Source organism: Protopterus annectens, chromosome 13.part0, assembly GCF_019279795.1.
Source record: "Protopterus annectens isolate FY-2018-M chromosome 13.part0, PAN1.0, whole genome shotgun sequence".
Classification (NCBI taxonomy): domain Eukaryota; kingdom Metazoa; phylum Chordata; order Ceratodontiformes; family Protopteridae; genus Protopterus; species Protopterus annectens.
In genome coordinates, this window is record NC_056747.1 from 841,772,189 (window position 1) to 841,792,129 (window position 19,941).

The 19,941-nt window shown below is 37.8% G+C and overlaps 1 protein-coding gene across 2 annotated transcripts in view; it reads right to left on the bottom strand.

The window, feature by feature from the left end:
- MRM1 (mitochondrial rRNA methyltransferase 1) overlaps positions 1–5,548 on the bottom strand; it is a 199,533-nt gene extending 193,985 nt beyond the window's left edge. Inside the window, exon 1 of one of the 2 annotated variants that reach the window (XM_044054562.1) lies at positions 5,497–5,548. The gene's annotated coding sequence lies outside the window, so the exon portion shown is untranslated. Of the gene's footprint in view, positions 1–5,388 lie in introns of both variants that reach the window. The other variant, XM_044054561.1, reaches the window with a different exon arrangement.
- Positions 5,549–19,941: the final 14,393 nt, after the last annotated feature.

Here is a 19,941-nt window from a genome sequence, read left to right on the forward strand (position 1 = left end):
GCGGTTTTTCAACTATTGCTTAACAAGGTACATGCAGATACAGGAAAGAAACTTTAACTTAGACAGCAGTAACCATCTTCTGGTCTTTATAACATATCTTTTCTTGAGAAATCCTTAGGAAAAAAATGAACAAAAGTTGACAGAATATTATCTACTCGTGCCTTCAGTATCCACATTTCTGTATTTTTTGATACCACATACATATCTCTGTAGAAGATTTCTATCCATGACTGTAAACATTAGTTTACACAATTTTAATCGACTGATCTCTATTACTCATTATGTTTCTTGAGAAATACGAAATGCACTGAAGTTTATACAAAAACTATCTTTATTCTTTGTGCTCGTGTTCCTGTACATCTTGGCTAGTTTTGCAGCAATGCCTTCAATAAATTACCTGAAACTGTCAAGCATTCTCATTATACAAATTTGTTTCTGCCTTGTAAATTTACTGCATCATATGAATTTATACAACTCAAATGACAAGATTTTCATCTCATATTTTTAATCTTTTCCTCACAAAATATGTGGTTTTCTAGCAAATCCCTGAGGACTAAAGCCACTAAATAATGACAAGCATTTGAGTTTCAGCATTCATATCCTTCAGAAAATGTATGCTAACACAAATCCTGTTATTTTAGCAACTTTCTAAGCTTATAACAGCAATAGTTAAAGGGTCTATATCACAGAGTCAAAGTCTTGTAACTTCAAACATGTAATGTTCGAACCATTATGTTCGAAGTTACAAAACGTCGACTATGGATAAAAAAAAAAAAACAACAAAAAACAAAATAAACTGTTTTAAGCAGGAGGGCAAGCCCCCCCGCACCCCCCACTGCTTAAATATACCAACTCCGAGATCACACCCCATTGAACAAAACTGAAACCTCCGCTTATGGAGATTTCTACTGAAATGCTCAAACTTTTACAAATTCAAATTTATAGTCTCCACCATATGAGGTTCGAACTTGTAAAAGTTTGACTACGTGATAGGAAACCATAGTTAAAATATGCTCCTATTTAGGGAATTTGTCCCCTCATTACTTTAGACTTTGACCAGATTGTTTGTTCTAAGAGTCTGAGATTTATGTTTTCACTTCATTATAGATCTTAACATTGTAAATATCATTTCAAACAATGTTCTAGAAAAGCAGAAAACGCAACTGACACTAACTTACATACAACTCTGCATTAAAACTGTAGCAACATTTAATACTTTAAGACAGCACCCGACTAAGTCAATACTTCCATCAACTAATGTACCCTACACAACTACCAATATAATGGTCAAACCCCCAACTTGTATTGTATAACAACTGAATTTCAATAACAGAATGGTAGCCATACCCAGACTTAGGCTGGGCCCAGACTTAGGCATAGGCCAACTAGGTGGCTGCCGCTCTAGCAGGGGGCCTTTTTCCAGTAATCTGGATGGTATAAGTATGCCAGGTTTGGGGCACCAGCTGGTTGTGGGGGGGCTAGGGAGCCTTTTTGCCTAAGGCACCAGTTGACCAAAGGCAGGTCCTGGTGGTAGGGGTTGCTCTAATACATAGTATTCGGGTAAAATGCACTTTACCGAAAGAAAAATGCTTGGCCATAGCTCTCAACTATCCACCCACAACCTCAGGGGTGACAAATTTCAACCGAATCAGGGACACATCCAGAAATAATCAAGAACATTCAGGGACACTGTTAAAATATCAGCACTATATTAACTTGAGACATTGACAGAATCAAGGGCGCCTGCAGGCAGGTGCAAGGGGGTGCACTTGCACCCCCCTGAAACCGGCTGACAGTGAGATTAATTTTCTTTTCATTAAAGAAAAATAAATTTTTTTTCTTTTAAGGGCATTCTTCTTTAAGAATTCCCTTTGCGTACAGTTGCAGTCCAAGGGCGCCGGAACCATAGAGCGAGGGGGAGAAAGCGCCCCTCCACTTTTACAGCAATAAGATCTGTCTCTTGGGGAAAAATCAATGAAGCGCTTTTCTTTAAGGAGCACCCATGCATGTGTCACACGCTAACATTTAAACACAAAAGCACGCATGGAAGTTAAAGCATAGGAGTCAACGCTGTATGTTTTGGGAGAGTTTTTCATTGCTGCTGCTGCCTGCCACACTAAGGAGAGAGAGAGTGGATCTTACTTAGCTTGAGTTGATGTTGTTTTGCTGTCCACCGTTGGTAAGGAGAGTTGATGTTTTGCATTGCTGCTATGCTGTCTACCGTCGGTAAGGAGAGTTGATGTTTTGCATTGTATATTGACCTGGGTGGGTGGGCGGCGGACCTCCTTTTGCTAATGTTCAGACTGTATTGAGACTGGTTAGCTTTGTACTCAAACTGGGAATTTATGGAGCAAAACTTTAATTTTATCTAGCATTCTGTTATTCATCTTTTTTTTTCAAATCGTCCGTATGCAGTTGTTAGCACTTCCCCCGCGTATGAAATCTGGTGTAGTAGCATATTTTACACAGAAGGGAAGTGCGCGCTGAACGCAAAGACCTATTTTAAGAAATCTGTGTGCTGCGAGTGTGTGTGGTCTAACTTTTGTACTTTAAAAGTTCTTGAATGTGATTCTTTTATCTCCCTTGTAGGGAATGGTACGGTTATCACTTGCCTGAGCTGATAAAGATTGTGAGTGAAAATTATACTTATTGCCATGTTGCCAAGTTCATTGGAAACCGAAAGGAGCTGAATGAGGAGAAGTTAGAGGAGCTGGAGGAAATTGTGATGGACATTGTCAAGTCACGGGATATTCTTGATGCAGCCAGGAGCTCCATGGGTTAGTGTAGAGAGTAATCTAAAGTGGCATAGACAGCATTTGTTTAACTTGCTTGGTACAGAATAGTTGTAAATAAAGGTGCAGGTGCTCAGATAATTTGCAAGAAGGGAAAAGTAAGAGACCAGCTGAGGCAGCAGTCCTGAGCTTATGTGCATTCCGGTTGTGCGCGAGTTGTGTCCCCCCACCTCCAAGGCTAGTTCACTGGCTCATTATGCATTCCTGTTGACTGGTCTGTAAAGTGTGTATGGAAAATTCTAAGGGTTTGGGGAGTCTGTTGCCTTCCCTGTTGTGCAAGGCTCACTGTTTGCTGCTTTGTCAAGCTAAGACCTCTTGTGTCCTTGCCATCCCAGGCTGCAAGCACTGCTGATTTGTCCTCATTCTTCACCCCCAGTACTATGTTCCTCAGTGCTTGCACCTGTCTTCCGTTCTAGGTTAGAACAAGAGGTAAGCCTCCATTTTCAGTTTGGCAGCATCACCGTGCCTGACCTACAGTAATCTGACACTGAGCACACCTGTTGGTGACTTTTGGGGGGGGGGATACTGAAGGTGATGCAATTTGTACTGGCCTTTAATCCAAGCATCACACACATTGTGGGGAAAAAGGCAGTCTCTGTTCTTGTTGGGTTGGGAGGTGGCCTAATGGTTAGTGTTTGCCTTACAAACACAAGGTGCACGGTTTGAGGCTCACAAGGGATAATTGGCTAGGCTTAAAAATGGCTCGTAAGGGCAGTTAGCCTAGTACTAACCTGTGAACCAATGTCATTAAAAGTTACCTCCATAATGAGATCAAATCCTTGTGTACTTTCTTAACAAATGCTGGACTTTTCTTCGGGCATTCATTCCCCAATAAATAAAAACTTCATCAGTTTGGTGTTTGGGAAGTCATTGCAGTGTCTTACATTTTTGACTAGATAATAGGAACATAATATCATTAGGGGCAATAGTTTATCATCAACATCACTTAGAAAGTTATTAGACTAAAACAATTTTCATCAGCACTATTTTTTTTGAAGAACAAGAAATGTGCAAGCAGACTGCTAGCCTGTGTGATATGGGGTAAACTAAAACTTGCAGTCATATTGTTGAGTTTTCCATTTTTTGGGGGAGGGGTTATGACACCTGCAGTAAATAAATGGAGAAACAAATATTCCATAATAAGTGTAATTTGCACATTAAATGGGCTGGACTTTCCTGGTAAACAAATGTAAATAAATTAAATATTTTGCTGAGAGTTTCAGGTGAAGTAAAGTTTAGTGCTGCTTATTCCAAGTCTGTTTGGCATTGCTAGTAGCACAACAGGTAGGAGCCTCACTTTTGATGCAGAAGGCTGTGGGTTCTACTCCCACAGTATGCATGTGGATCACTGATACTGTACTGTGTTGTCCTTTAAAGGGAGTGGATGCTGCAGTCCTGTGAATGTCCTCCTTTGGATGAATTACCTAGTAACTATGAAGCTGTTATCAGTTTTCTATCCATTCTCTATTGCAATATTATTAGCTTATCGTTTTTTTTTTTTATTTAACATAGGCAATTTATTCTTTGAGGGCAGCAGGCACTGAATTTGTAGAATGAACACTGAAATATAAAGTTGTTTTCTAGCAACAACCTCTTTATTAGTTTCAGATATCTTTAATGTGGAGTTATTCAGATGACTTACTTCTGCAGAGATTGTGTATATTGACCGATACTGGTGGACTGTAATGGCAGACATCCGAGTGGCCTACAGTTTGTCATTATTTTCGTACGTTTTGTTTCATTGCTTAGTGGAAAAATGTTCAAAACTATAACTTTAAAACACACTCTAACAAGTGGTGCTGTATTATACAAGGGATGTAATTCAATTTATATATTATATTTAATACAATCAGTAAGGTGAATCAAAGAACGTTTGCATGGCCCTAAAAAATGTGTGCAAGGGCCTATGGTTTGAAAACAGCCCAAAGGTAAACTTAACCTGCCACTGGCCAGATGCATTTTCTTTGAATGTGAGTTTCAATGCTATTTCAGTGAATGTGAGTTTCAAAGGTAGAGAAGTTTTAATGCTAAGTCTGTTTTCATTATAAGACTATTGGTTTAGTAAATGTCTATCAAGTGTCTGTGCTATAAAATTTGAAATAAAAGTTGTAAATGAAATCCAAATATCTGTAATCATTGTAGAAGTAAAGCATAAAACAGTATGCACACAGAGATTTGAACAGTGTCTATGACAAATGGGGAGAAATACCCAAGTAATGGGACACTGAAATGGCTGTGTGGGTAGAGGGGGTGAAGCTCTGGGTTTGCACCCCCCCAAGTTGCAAAAAATCCTGCGGGCTCCCTTGGACAGAATAAGAGTGCAAATTAATGTCTATAACTCTTTTAAGTCACCAGTTTTAAGAAGAGCAGACCTAAATTTGCAGTCAAAATTAGGGACAGTTGTTGAGCGGTCAGGGACCGTGACTTTCAACAATGTCTCAGACGATTACGGAAACAGCATTTAACACAGTTAAAGCATTATGGAGATGAAACACAAAGCAGGCATGTTTATACGTTTACAGTGCTAAAAAAGAATGTTAACTAAGCAGTACTTGGAACAGCACACATCACACCAATCCGTTCACTTCTCACATACCCAAGAACACTCGTCTACTGATTTCTCATTTTCCCGTCAGAAAAAGTTACCACACGCCTCCAATCAAAATTGTAACACACGTTTCTGCAAAAACAAGTCTTAACCCACGTGCAGGAAGTTGACACCGAGAGTAGCAATGAGAGAATATAGTTCTGCGCATGCGTAAGCAACAAATGGTCATGAACACGAAAGCAAAACTAGAAGAGCAATTATACTTTGCGATGCGATTTTTTAGAAACAGCGCTTAGCAGTAATGCGTCCATAGTTGGTAGCATCTCGCGGGAAAATTGCTTCTTCTGATACGATAATATGTTAGAAGTAATCGTAAAAGGTTTAAACTTGTTTTGAATTTTTAGGTGCAGCACTCATTTTAGCCGTCGTACCGTAGCTGTCAGTTTTTCACTTGTTGAGCAGTGGTGTTTAAACCATAAGTTTTCAACAATTTAAACATATATGATGTCCTAAATTCATAATGATGTGAAGTCCCGCAGCAGTCCACAAGCAGTATAATGCACGATATCCTAAAGTGCTCTTGCACATAATTTCTGTACAGTCTAGTTTTGTGGGTATTGCTTTTTCATTGTCAAGTTTATTACACCTAAGTATTTTGCCCACATGAATTTGGAGAAGAAAAGATGAGAGCTTTACGTGAGCTGAGGGATCTCATCAGTCCAATACAGCCTAAAATAAGAATGTGCAGTGCTATCTTAAAAAATAAACTTGATAAAGCATTCCCAAACGTGACTTGATCCTCGGACTCAGGTAGGTTCTAACCCCAAATACATTGTTAATAAATGCAACAAAATGTAAAATAGTATACATTAAATGTATGCAGTTAGAATCTGCCGCAGAACATTTAGCTTACAAAATTCAACATGCTTTTACTCTTGTTTTTTTTTTTCAGGATCAGTGCTGGGAATTTCTAGTATCTATCAAACTGAATCAACCAAACACATATGTTAAAGCAAATACCTACTGTGTGAAGGTTTGTCAGATCAGGTTTCGATCAGTTCACAATCATATTGGTTTTGTGTGTTATCATAAGTTACACAACTTAAATCCAATGCTTTGAAAAACTGTACAGTCACATGTACTTGATGACATCATATATTATGTATGGTAAACTTCAGTGAATGCTGGTACAGCTGTGTATTTTTCCATGTACATAGTATATTAGCTGACCATTTGTGTTTCATCTTAATCTTCATATACATTACTTATTAATGTGCTCTTGTGATGCATTAGCCCTAATAGGACAATCCAATCCTCTTTTCAGAGCCAAGCCAATCACATAGAAAATATAAATACTGCACACCTGGTCCAAAAATTAACCAAACACGAGCATCATAAACATGATGAAAATGCTAAACAAATTTGAAATCTTTCTGTATGGGAGCATTTGCTGGGATAAACGTGTACATTTCAAACAAAATGTTAGCTTGGATCTACTTGTTATGCGCTGCACTACAAACAAAAACAATATTGTACATACTGTAAGTACAGTTTTATTCATAATTGTATAGTGATAATAGCCATTCTAATAACTATCACTCTGATAATTTATCTGTAGCAACCTTTTATGGGACTGTAAAGTTGTGCTTGCCTTGTTATGTTTGTTATCATCTTTGTTTATTGTAACATCCTGGACTGAACCTGAAAATGATCCACTTTGCTTAGTTTTCTATTCTGGTTGATAAATTTAATAAATAAACAAATAAATAAGTATGTTTAATTTTAAGAGAAGGAGAAGCAGTGTACTTTTTTAGCAATGGATACAATGTATTTAATGGTATTTTACAGTAACTATTACACTAAAGAGGTGCAGCATAATGAATAAATGTTGAAACAGATGTATGCAGTGAGCGTTTGAACTATAACACACGATGCAAGCACAACAATGAAACATTCATATACTATTGAATTCAGATTTGTGTTGAAATGTTACGTGTTCATTTTAGCTGCTTATATAGTCATTTTTTAAATAAAATTGACTGAGTTGTGTTAATGTAATGACATTTTCCTGTATTGAGTGAATGTACATTGTATAGAAGTATATACGTGAGTAGAAGGCTTATGAATAGTAAAATGGAAAAGCAGCATTGTAAAGCAAGTGTATATGTTAGAAAAGAGTGTTCTCATGTAAAACTGCAACTTTTGTAAAACCAGTACATGGATAAGTATTTGAATGGTGATTTGAGCATAGAAGGAAACTGATCAGTAAAATGTCTAAAAATAAACAGAAAACAGGTGAGTATATGGGGCAAATTAATGTTACTTTTGTCACTACATCAGAGAAGTGGACAGATAGCATCAAAGGAGTGGTACTGCATTGTTTAACAAACGATACTATGAAAGATAGAAAATTGTTACTATTGCTAAATGCAGGGAACACCAGAAATTTCTGGATTGAATGTAATAGGCATCAGAACTTATGCACTGTTGCGTAGTTCACAAGTAACAATTATAAAAAAGTAATTAAAAAAAGTCTTAAGAGATACATGTGAACGACATCCCCAAATAATGACAGAACATTTTAAAATTCACAAAAGAAATTAAAGGAAACATGAGACTGTCTTCGAATATATGATAGAGCTGTGTAGTTTAGATCAGAACTTTGAATTTTGTGTGCATATACACTGAAAGACAGGTCTGTGTTTGACATTAGCTACATAAACATATAGAAGTTGCTCTCTAAAGAAGGTTTTAACACTTCTAAAAACATTGAACATAGCATTACCAATGAAAGTCTGGATTCAGCTAAGTGAATAAGGTAATAATACACTATCAGTTATACTAAGACAAAGGCATACAACAAGGATTGCAAATTGTTAAACAGCAATAAGAAATGCTATAAAAAGGATCATGTTTATTTATGTATTTATTTGTCTATTTGCTTACTTACTTACTTTTGGTGAACTGATCCAAGGACCCTATTCAGCCATGACCCGGGTCATAAGAATGATACAAATATTGATGCAGACAAATTGCATGTGCTTAAAAGAACAATTTGTCATTACATACATAAAACAGAAGGACATATTTAGAACTTTAATAAAACATTGTATAACTCTAGAACAGACATAATGGTAAGAGATATAAGGTACATCTGGAAGAGTAGATGGAAAATTAAATAACAAATGATGGGAGCAGAAAGGTAAATATGAATGACAAAGTATACGAAATTGTGGATGCAAAAAGTGAGAAAAGGCCAGACAAAACAGAGGCAAGCACAGGGAATGAACGTGATGACCAGATGAGCATACAGCTGAATTTATGACATGAATCAGCTGGTAGAAAAATTATATTATTCACCCCAAAAGTGACAATAACAAAGCTTAAGGTGGAGTTAGACACACAAGCCACATTCTAAATGATTTTCATGTAAGGATATGGGAGGTTATTTTCACATATAATGCTGGAAGAATATTTTGCATTATTAGAAAGATTTGTCCGTAAAAAGTCTCCAAAATGCAAAAATAACAATGCCTGTAATACAGCAGGGTAATGCAGAAGCTAAAGTGTATGTATTTGGCGGAGTGGATAAAAAAGATCAAGTTAAACTAGCATGCTATTAGAAGATTACAGGTGACATCTAATGCACTAACTAACTAGCTAGCCAAACATGATAAGCTGGCATTAGAATAGACAATTGTTTAGTGAGTTTTCAGTTAAGATATGGGAAAACCTAAAATATGAATGGCAGGACCAAAAAACAAAATGAATGAGCTACAACTGAAATACCAGTGATTTAAAAGGCAAGTCCAGGAATTTTCCTGTATGTGGCAATTTTAACATCACTATTAACTCTGTGTTAAAGGTCAGCATTAAGAACGGTACAGTAGATCTCTTTACATCTATAAAGGGAGCAACAAATTTACTAAGCATAACGTTTCACAAGACTATCTACACATAAGACAGGATAAGTTTCTAGGAAGTTCCTAACAATTAGCATCCATAATGGTTCATTTCATTACAGTCAGCTAATGTTAGGACTGGCATCTGTACTAGAAGGGATTCACATTATGCAGTGCTACCTCAATGACATTTAATTAACAGGAAAAAATGATGAAAGGCAATAGATAGTAACTCACACAAATATTGTAAAACCAGAGAACAACTAGCCCTGGATAGGGTACTGGTTATGTTTTTGGCACCAACTAGAAAACCTTTTCCATTTGCTAATATATGATTTTCTAGTAGCAGGCTTTCTTGCCGCCATTACTACCCACTGTGCATCCTCAGAAAACAGGTGCCTAAAAGGAATTAAGAGCCTTTCATACAGGCATTTGACTGAAGATGATTGATGCTAGGTGTATAAAACACCCCTGTTTTTGTGTGAGTAGATCAATTCTGTGAGGAAGCTTGTGGAAATTGTACTTGGCCATTTCCAAAAGAAGAGAGAACCACGGTGGGCCAGAAGGTAGTCACCACAAAGAAATTGGTGTATTCCTTCTGAATGTACAGAGGTACCCTGGAGAGTAGTGGAAAGGGTAGAAAGGCATACAGGAACATTCTTGTCCAAAGAAAAGATAAGGTATCTGTCTTCCATGCCTTTTTGCATGGAGTCTTGGAACAGAATTTTTCCAGTTGGTTGTTCAGAGAGGAGGCAAAGAGGTCTACTTGAAGAATTCACCACAGATGGATCAAATCTTGAAATACTCCTGGATCTAGTTTCCATTCATGAGGGTCTGCCCTGGTAATGTTCAGCTTGTCTGCCAAACAATTTTGCTCTGACAGAATGTAGGATATCTGTAGAGTGAGACTGTGCTGTAAAGCTATACTCCATGTTAACACAGCTAGTCTGCAAAGGGGGTACAACCTGGTCCCCTTTGCTTATTGATGTACCACAACACTGTGGTACTCTTTGTAACCACTTGAAGAGATCCTGTGAACCATAGATGGTTCAGAGAGTTGAGGGCCTTGATCAGGGCAAGCATCTCCTTGATATTTATGTGCTTGCATCTGTCCTTGGTGTCCCACACCCCCTCCATTTTTATCTCTCCTGAAACTGCTCCCCATGAAAAATCTGTAGCATCTGTGGTGACTGACTGCTTTGGATCAGGGAGGGAGAAGGGGAGACCTTGATTTAAGTATATCTGTTGTCTCTACCAAGTGATTTCTCTTCTGACAAGCCACAGTACTAGAATCTGAAAAGATAAAGGGTGTTGTTGCTGGAACCAAAGAGATTTCAGATACCACTTCATCTTTTTCATATGGAGTCTTGCCAGAGGTATCATGAAAATCATAGATGCCATGAAACCCCAAATCCTGAGATATTCCCTCACAGTGACTGAAGTTTAAGTGGAACCTTAGAAATAGATCTAAATAAAGAAGAAAAGCTCTTTGAACTGAGGTTTCTAGTTGACATCCCAGAAACACAATCCTGTGTGAGGGAGTCAAGAAAGACTTTTAAATGTTCTTTTAGAATCCCAGTTTGTGCAAGAGATCTCTAATCCAAGAGATAAATTCCAAGCAAGTCATCTAAATACAGAAAAAATGTGGATACCCTATAGCCTGCAATGAAATATAACTGGAGCTAGACACTTTGTGAGCAGTGTTGGTGCAGTGGATAGTCTAAAGGGTAAGGCAGAGAATTGATAATTTGATCTAGACACACAAAACCTTAAAAAGCACCTAAAGTCTGGATGAACAGGAATGTGATGAAACTTGAGGGAGGAAGAAGAGGCAGCAGGTTGTGAAGTGACATAATTTTGAATTTGGGCTCTATCACAAACAGGCTTAGGAACGAAAGATCCAGAACTGGTCCCCAAGCATTTTCTTTTGTTGGGACTATGAACATCCTTGAATAAACCCCTTTCCCCACCTGTGAAGGTGGAACTGGCTCTATCACTCTTTGGGACAGCATGTGATGAAAGAACAGGTGAAAACAAAACAGTCTGACCCGCAGGATGAGGAGTGAGCCCTGAAAAGGAGGAATTTCCTCCCACTGCCATCTGTAACCCAGTGAATGATTTTCAGAACCAATTTGTCTGTAACAATCTGTTGTCAAAGAGAAAAATGAAGACTTAGACTTTCTGAAAGAGAAAAGGGGCTAGGGTGGGAGGGGGATGTCACAAGGTCATTCAGACTTGTTGAAGTGGCCTTGGTTTTGGGAGGTCTGAGACTTCTTTTTAGAACCTTCTTGCCACTTTTATCTGAACTCCGTTGAGACTGTTTATTCTGTTTTTTGCCAAAATTGGATTAGGAGAAAGAAAATCCCTTGGACAATTTGGAAAAGGATGGCTGAAAAATCTTAGTGAGGCCCTGGATCAGCTTGCCCCTTTCATCATACTTTTTGATCACCTGTGCAACAGTGGGGTCAAACATTAAATCTCTATCCAAGGGAGAATTTAAAATCTAATTTTTAACATTCTCTTGGAGGTTCTGAGAATGTAGCCAAGCAAACCTCCTTAAAACCATACAAGTGGCCATAGCCTTGGAAGAACTATCAACAGAGTCATACACACAGTCTGCAAACAATGAGTAGTGACCTGTGCAATAGAAGAAACTAAGTTATTTAAAGAGGATTTTTCTTCACAAGAAGAAACTGTAGATAAAACATTCCTCATACTTTCACAATATGTAAAAATAAACTTTAACATATGAGCCTGTAGATTTAAAATTCTGAAATTCAAAGTTGCAGAAGTATATACATTTCCCCCATACCCATCAATTATTTTCTCATCCTTATTAGAAAGACTAGGATTGGAATTAACTATTAGAAAGACTAGGATTGGAATTAACTAAGTGCTTACCAGCAGAGGAGTGAACCAATATTATATTGGCTGGGTCAGGCTTGGGATTAGTGTATAAACATTTAAAAAACTGAGGAAGTTTATACAGCCTATCTGCGTTTTTTAAGTACATCTGGCTGGTTATCAGGAAAATAGCAGGCAGTATGATACACATCCACTAAGGCAGACTGGACAGGAGGAATGGGTGTAAGTTCTAGAAAATCCTTCTGTAACAACTCATAGTATTTTTTGAGGGGAAAACACTGGGACATTCTAGGAATAGTCTCAGAGAAAAAGAACACCCACACACACACACACACACACACACACACACACACACACACACACAAGGAGAATCAGGAAGTGGGCACTCCTATGAATCTGAATCTGAAATTTGAGGACAAAGCCCTAAATCTGTCCCTGCATCTTCCTATTCAGACTCAGAATCTTGAATCTTTTCAGGAAAGGAGACATCCCTCTTTCTTTTACTGGAAACTGCTCTACAGGAAGAATCAATGTCCTTAATCAAACCTTAAGCCAGTCCCAGTAAACTACTCCTACCCAAAGAAATTTGAGGATGAATAGATACATGCTTGATTTTCTGCTTCTTTTTGACAGGAAATGGGCCCAGCCATGTTACTAATGTCAGCCACTGATTCTCCAGGAATGAACACAGCATTCTGACACAATAGGGAAACCTTCCCTGTTCCCTCTCCCAGGACAACAATAGTGTCTCTCCCTTGCCCACTGAGGGGACCACAACAGTAGTAGAGGATATTGCTAACCCCAGACCCATAGTGGCTGTAAGTGCTATACCAGAGAGATCTGAGGTAAAAGATGAGTTGTTTGCAGTACAACATAGCATAGCAGAGTCATGCACTTGCACTTGAGGCAAATTGCTAGCCTGCTGTGATGGCAAAGTTGTTTGCTTAACGTTTTCTTTTTGTGGCTGGAAGAAGGACCAACTGTGGGATTTACAATTTGTTCCATGGTCAAGCCACAAATGGTGCCTCTATCCTGGGGAAAACAAGCACCAATACCAGTAAAACTACCAGTTCACAAAAGTTACTCTTTTCAGAAAAAAACATAGTAAAAAGTACTTCCAAACACTATGCTAGATGCACAATATTAAAATAAACACAATTTATCCACAGAAAATATTTTATAATTTAAATAGCACTACTCTTAAACTGACAGAATTATTGAGTGCTCCACTTAAATGTATGTTACATTCTCTGAACAATCCTTTAAAACACAACACTACTAGCTTCAAAATAACTTTCCTGAAGAGGAAAGTAATAAAACATCATTAAAAAAAAGGAAGTTTTTTTTTCATCCAAAGGGAACCTGTCTGACCAGTTAACTTAAGCACAAGCCGACCATCGATCATCAAAAGCCTCAGAGGAGCGTATTCTTCTGTAGCAGTAAAGCTCTGAAGGGCTTCACGTCCAAACTTGCCTTTTAGTCAGCTCAGCTCGAGTGGCTTAACAGTTTGGGTGCATGAAAGGTGTCCTGAAGCTTTCGAACCTGGCTGGCTATTATATCCTTGGCAGAATGTAACTTATATACTAAGGCTACTGCAGCAGTGATCAATATGAAGAACATCCAGTCCCCTGACAGGTGTGGCACACACATTACAATGAATTGATTAGGTACTATCTCCATAGAAATCATTGCTGAATTCGTTTTAGAATCTGCAATGTTTGAAACTGACAACTAAACCTGAATGTTTAAGTATGAAACAGTGCATGATCTAGCAACTCCAACCCTTGTTATCATTTGTAAAAGTACTGCTTTAAATAGCAAGAACCATGATCTGACTTGTATTTTTTGAGTTGATGCACAAACTGAGTGCCCTCCTCTTCAGAATTAGCATTGCCTTTGGTACAGTTATCAGTCTGCTGTTACCTTCAGCACTACTCAACCTAAACAGGCAACATCGGGCATTATTTATGGGAATGAAAAGAAAATAGTGCTAGTGTCATTATTTAAGATTTTTTCCCAGAAAAATAATATCCAAAATAGATAATTGTTCAAAAATTTAGGTATTTTACAAGTAATATTAAGTAAATAAATCATTAATTTATTTTATAGTTTATGAGTTAGTAGTTTGCCATGGCTTGTCAGGAATACTTCATTCTTTATTCAAAAAAAGATTTCCAAACCTAAGTCCCTCCATAGCAAAGCAGTGGAAAATATATAGGTGAACATGGCTCTTTGAATTTCAATTACTTGCTTTTGCATTTCTTCCCAGGCATACGTGGTTCAGGGATCCATTCCATACTTCCTCTGCCACTGTCTCTTATTTTGGATAAGCAGATCTCTGATGTTCTGCTAGGCCCAAGAACATTTTGAGGCAATTAGGAAGAGTGACTTAAGTTATTTCCTTCTGAGTGCGTAATAGAAACATTTAAATTGTGGTGTCCAAACTACTCCAACTCTTTCAGGACACATCTTTTAACCTCACTCTTATGTAAGTTATGTTGAGTCTACCTTAAGACTAATAACTATATGTGGCCTTCTTGGGCTGAAAGTACTGTTTCAGATAACAAAATAACCAGGCTTAAGCACTACCGGTCAGTATGTCCCATTATGCCCAGTTTCCAGTCAGCACAGCTTCCCTGTTTTAATGAATGAAGAACATAGAACAACTGACTTCTCTAACCTCCTCTTTGACTGCACTGTGTGAGTAATAACTGCTCTATGCTGTATTTGGTGTTGGGCACTGTATTCCCTTTACAAACCCTATTCCCACCAGTACCAGGGCACCTTGTGTAGCACTGATCATTGAATCATCACTATTTTATTTTATTTTTATTTTACATTTGTTGACCGGGCTAGTCTAGCTGGATATATTTCCATTTTCAGTAGAGGCCCGGGGAGAAAAGCTCCACATAAATTTTAACAAAAGGTCAAAAATAGACAATCAAATTGACAAATCATCATAAATGGCGAGACAATAAAAAAATAGAACCCAATTACAGATATACACATAAAAAAATCACACTTCTAAGGATAATAGTATTAGCTGTAATAACATCAAGAACAAGGCATGAAGCAGAGAGCAAAAGTTGATTTATAATAATTTATAGAACTAATCTTAGTACCAAAAGGAGAAAGAGAAACTCTATCGTAGGAGAGGAGGAAGGGAAGCAGTTTAAGAAAAGTGAAGGAAAAGTAAAAAGAATGGAAGAGAGAGATTAACAAAGGGGAAGAGGAAACAGACAAAAAACTGTAGGGAAATAGATTGAAGCAGACTCACAAAAAGAGAGAAAGAAAATAAAGTAGTAGGAAAGCTCAGAGTATTAGAAAAGCACAGAAGAGGTAAAAGATTAGTCAGGTTTTGTACAGGAACAGAGCCAGTGGCTTTGGAAGTAATCTTTGATTTTATGTTTAAAGAGAGGTAGAGATGTGGTAAGTGTTATATCACTGGGGAGCAGATTCCAGTTCCTTCCTACAGTATTATTGAATAGAGAGTCACCAGAAGAATTATTAGTCTTTGTAATAGTAGCCATAAGTTTACTGGAAGAGTGAAGGAGTTTAGGTTGTTATAAGGGATTAAAAGTTTAAAGAGTATAGGTATTATTGGGTTGGTATAGAATTTTATGGGCAATAGTGAGTTGAGGGATTAACAGAAGGTTTTGAAGTTCTAGCCAGCCTAGAAGTTTCAGGTTAATACAGTGATGACTTCTGAAAGGGTTGCGAGTGGCAAACGCAATGTTGTTGTAGCAAGTAGCCAGTTTGTTAAGGTTGGCTTTCCTTAGGTTAGTAAAATTGGTGGCGAGAAGAGTTGACAGAAGATGGAGTGGGCAATCTTGGCTCTGGATGAAGAGGTTAGGAAAGGTTTAATTCTATATAGGCTTCCTATTTTCTATTGACTATTTTAATGGTGTTGTTGATATGCTGATCAAAGGAGAGGTTATTATCAATTGTTATTCCTAAAAGTTTTGTTGTTAGATCAGGGGTGATGAGAGTGGCATTATTTGAGGAGATGGTGAAGTGCAAAGGAGGACCGTGTGCTAGGAGAAAAGGAGAAGTTTAGTTTTGGCATTGAGGAGGAGGTTACGTCTGGTGAACCACGTTTCTACTGTGTTGAAGACATTTTGAGTAATAGATGAAAGTACATTAGGAGATGAAGCAGAGCAGATAAGTGGAGTCATCTGCATATTGAATGCAGGTTGCTTGTGGGATTGCTGAGTGGAGATCATTGATGAACAGGGAGAAGAGAAGGGGTCCTAGAATGGAGCCTTGAGGTACACCGATGGAAACGAGTGTGAGTGAAGAAATTTGGTTTTCCCACTGAACTGCTTGTTGTCTATTGCTGAGGTAGGATGTAAACCATTTAGTGGCAAGATTATCAAAGGAGAGGGATGTAAGAGTGTTAATTAAAATGGAGTGGTTGACCATATCAAAAGCTTTAGAGAGGTCGATGAAGAGAGCAGAAGAGAGAAGGTTGTCGTTACGGTTCCTATTGATGGTATCTACAAATGATAGGAGAGCAGTGGTAGTACTGTGATGAGGTCTAAAACCGTGCTGACAGTTTGCTATTATGTTGTTTTGAGAGAGATACTGTAAAGTTGATGGTGAATACATTTTTCCATTATTTTGCTAATGGAGAAAGGAGGGCAATTGGTCTATAGTTTGAGTATTCAATGGAATTCCCACCTTTATGTAATGGGATAATGTGGGAAATTTTCCAGATGTTTGGGATAGTTCCCTCTTGGATTGTCCTGTTTATAAGTATAGATACTGGATAAGCAATTTCTTTGGCAGCTTTTTGGAGAAAAAGTGAAGGGAGTTTATCAGCAGAAGGGGTACAAGGCTTCAGTTTGTGAATAAGTCTAGAGATGAAAGAGGTAGGAATAGGCTGTAGTTTAAAGTTATTGGAAGAGTGTCTTTGGTTTATTGGTGGGCAGGAGTTGTTAGTGCTAAGATGTCCAGCTAGAGATAGAATAGTGTCAGTGAAAAAGGAGTTGAAAGCATTTGCAGTGAGGTGGGGAGTGTCTGGGTCAGCATTAAGAGGGGTGGGAGTTTTGGATGTTCCTGGGGAAAGGAGTCTGTTAATAGATGACCAAAACTGTTTGGGATTGTTATGATGAGTTTGTTGAAGTTTGCAGTAGAAGTTTTTTTGTCAGTAATTATTGCTTTTTTAGTTGAGTTTCTAAGTTGGTGGAAATGATCACTAATCATGTTCTACTCATTAAAATGCCTTTCATGAAATATTGCTGTTGATCATGTGATGTGATGTGATGTGATCACTGAGCAGTTCTTATGTCTGCTGTGACTGGCTGAATGGATTGATCTGCTACAGATCATGTAATCACAGTATAAAGTGAACAGCCAGGTGTTTAGTTTGGGATTTGTGGCTACTTGATGAAGGGGGTTTTGATTTTATATGGTCATTCACTGAGAGGTGTTGGTTAGTGGGGAATCAGTGTAAATTCCCTCAGTAAGATATATTGGACCCATTTTGAATGCAGAGTGGTTAACTGTGTACACCGTCACCCTATAACTATCATTTATCACTTAGCTATAAACTTTGCCAAATGCATCTATAAGCAAATCCTCCCACATATTTGGAGCATTTGTAAATACTTGCTAACTGTCACAATGGCTTTAGAATGTCATACAACACTCACAGCCCTTTATACAGCTACAGACTTTATTTTGACTGATATGAATAAGGAATTACTTACACTAGTTCTCTTTGCTGATTTAAAATGGGCTTTTGACTTGGTGAATCCTTCCATATTACTTGCTCAATTCTTTAAAACAAGTTTTGCTTCATAAGTTTTCAGACAAATTGAAATTATGTAAGTAGTAGACTTAAACTTTCTTCAGACTAGAAACAGACCTTCTGACTCATAACTCAGTGTCCAGTAGGAATCCGTGCTAGATCGTACTCTCCTTTCTCTGTTTAAAAATGTCTTTCCCCTGTTCTGTCTACTTACAAACCTATTCCTTATGCTAATAACTTGAGGGCTTCTTACAGAAACAACTTAATGCTCCCTTTCTTTGGTTTAAGAGGCATAAGCTAATTGTCTTCTCTTCCAAAACCTAAACAATGACTTTTGGGACATCATAAAAGCTCTCTTACAATATTGCTTTATCTATAATGTTATGGTACTCCATTTCCCTAGTGACTTATATAAATATCTTGGCATCTGTCAAGAACTTACCCTCACCATCTGTGCTCTTGTTTCACTGACCATCAAATGTACATGCACTCAATTAAAAATGCAGATATCATGGCAGTTCTCATAGTTTAATCGTAAGATCAAACAATTAATGCAGCCCAGAGACAAATTACTGCCATGTGAGATTAATATTTACATTACCGTCTGTCCTTATAAAATTACCCCTGGAACTCAGAGCCACATTTTCATTTTCCACTACCTTGCATACATTACCAAATAATAATGTCTCCACTGGTAAGTAAACTATCTCTTTGATTTAATATCCACTTAAATCCCAACAAGAGGGTATTGCCATTTTACAAGGACAATGTTTCATAACGTATACTACTAAAAGAACTTTCTCTAAACTTCAAGTATGGTGTGCAGTTGGATAGCTGAAGCTTTGTGCTCTTATCTCTGAGAAAAAAGAATAAGAGTTATTACAAAGCTAGTATTGTGGAATAAACATCTAGCTTACATTTCAGATGAGAGGAGAACAAACCTGGATGACAAAGGAAAATAAGAAAGAAATAAAGAGTCTATAGAAATGAGGAGAAGAAGGGAAAAGCTTGCAAATGTCAGCATCAAAGGAAGTCAAAGAAGTGGGGACCAAGCCACAGCAAATGAATCAGAGAGAAAGAGAAGCAATGTTTGTACTGCAAAAAAGATAGTCAAAGTCTATACAGAAATGGTCAAGATCTGTGAATCACTGATGGGAGTATATCAAAAAGATAGACAAAAGGCTTTGAGGGGTTTATGATAGGTCAACAGATGCCAATGTTGACTATCAGAATGGTGAGCCCTGTACATTGACATCAGAAATGTCGACTTATGGGAATAACGGGGAGCCTTGTATTGTGTGATTGCTGTACAGCGGAGATCAGTGAATTGGCCCTTCCCTTACTGTAGTGCAATCTCATAGTTAGTGAATATAATTAGCAGGGGGTGAGGAGATTCAGGAAGGCTTGCCCCCCCTTCAAAAACAACCAGTTTGTGATATTTTTATCTCTGGGTTCAACATTTTGAATGTTGAGTACTATGGCATTTGGCATTCGGAAGGTCAATGCTATAATACTCGACATTCAGGTGGTCAGACTAATGACATGAACCTGACTTCTTGGGTATGGAGCCTGTCCTGTCTAGCCATGGTGATGAAATCAGGGTCCTGCAAAAGCCTGTAAAAGATCACTCCCTGTGTTCAGTGGAATTAGAAAGCAGTACAGGAGGAGGTCAAAGAGAAATTGCTGGAGCTAGAAGATATAGAGGAGAGAAAAATTATGAACATTCCTGAAGGTATGAAATACAAAGACTGGGTTAGTTTCATGATGGAGTGTCTCAGTAAATGGACTAACATACAGTGGGAAGAAACTCCTCTTGGATAGAGCTCATATGGTCTTTATGTCCTCAAGAGTAGCATCAAGTTTCATAAGACTCTTAGTTTTAAAAGTACAAGCTTATCAAGTGAAAGATCAGCTCTTAAGCCAACTTTGTCAGAAGGAGAAAATACTGAAAGTGAGAGAAGAGAGAGAGAGAAAAAGAGTGCATCAATCAGAATTATTCACATGGGAGAAGAATGCAGAGAAACAAATTATCTCCACATTTTAAAGTCCGTAAAAACCTAAAACTGCAGTTCAGATTAGTCT